Raw genomic sequence first — 989 nt, forward strand, 5'->3', positions numbered from 1 at the left:
AAAGAGTGTTGTGGAGTACAGCAAAATGATTAAAAGCCTGGAAAGCATGACTTATGAAGAATGACTGAAAGACCTAAGGGTTCTTTAGTCTGGAAAAGAGAAGACTGAAGGGGGATTAGATAACAGCCCTGAAAAACCTAAAGGGTCATTATAGAGAGGATAGAGATGGCATTTTTTCTGTGGCTGTAGGGAACAGGACTAGGAGCAATGGACTCTCAAGATGCAGCAGAAGAAGTTTAGGTTGGAGATTAGGAGGAACTTTCTGACTATGTGGGTGGGTAAGCATTGGCACAGGCAACCTAGAGAAGCTGTGGAAGCTCCATCCCTGGAAATTTTCAAGAGCAGATTGGACAGACACTTGGCTGGGATGGTTTAGTCAGGGTGATCCTGCTGTGTTGAGCAGTGGGCTAAACTAGATGAACTTGTGAGGTCTTTTCCAGCCCTACTTTTCTCTGATCCTATGGTCTCTTCACCAAATGCTCTATATTAAATGCAGTGACTTTAATTAGGTCAAATATTTCAACTATGAAATTGATAAAATAGTTAGAGGCCATAACACTATCACTTTTCTGTTATAATTTGCTTGTTTTTGTTGTATTCAGTACCAGACCAAACATTAAACTCAAATCCAAACACATTCCCAAAATTATATTCATCCAGGCCAACAGGCTGTTGGCTCTGTTGATGTCAGACCATGTTGGATTCATTTATGATCCTGAAAAACAGGCATTCGTGTTCATAACATTGGCAATTTATGGTCTGCTTTGCTATCTTTATTTATTTCATAGAGTTAAAGGCCAGAAGGCCAGATTATTGGGTCTGAACTCCTGTATATCACAGACCATGATGTTTTACCCAGATACCTCTAGATTAAGCACAATGACTTTATCTAAACCAAAGCATTTCTGTCCTCAAGAGTGTAAACCAATGGTGTCCAAACTTTCTGGAATGTGGGTCAGAAGATTTGTGTGGGGTCAGTCAACAGGCTG

The sequence above is a fragment of the Alligator sinensis genome, unplaced genomic scaffold, assembly GCF_000455745.1.
Source record: "Alligator sinensis unplaced genomic scaffold, ASM45574v1 scaffold51_1, whole genome shotgun sequence".
In the NCBI taxonomy this organism is placed as follows: domain Eukaryota; kingdom Metazoa; phylum Chordata; order Crocodylia; family Alligatoridae; genus Alligator; species Alligator sinensis.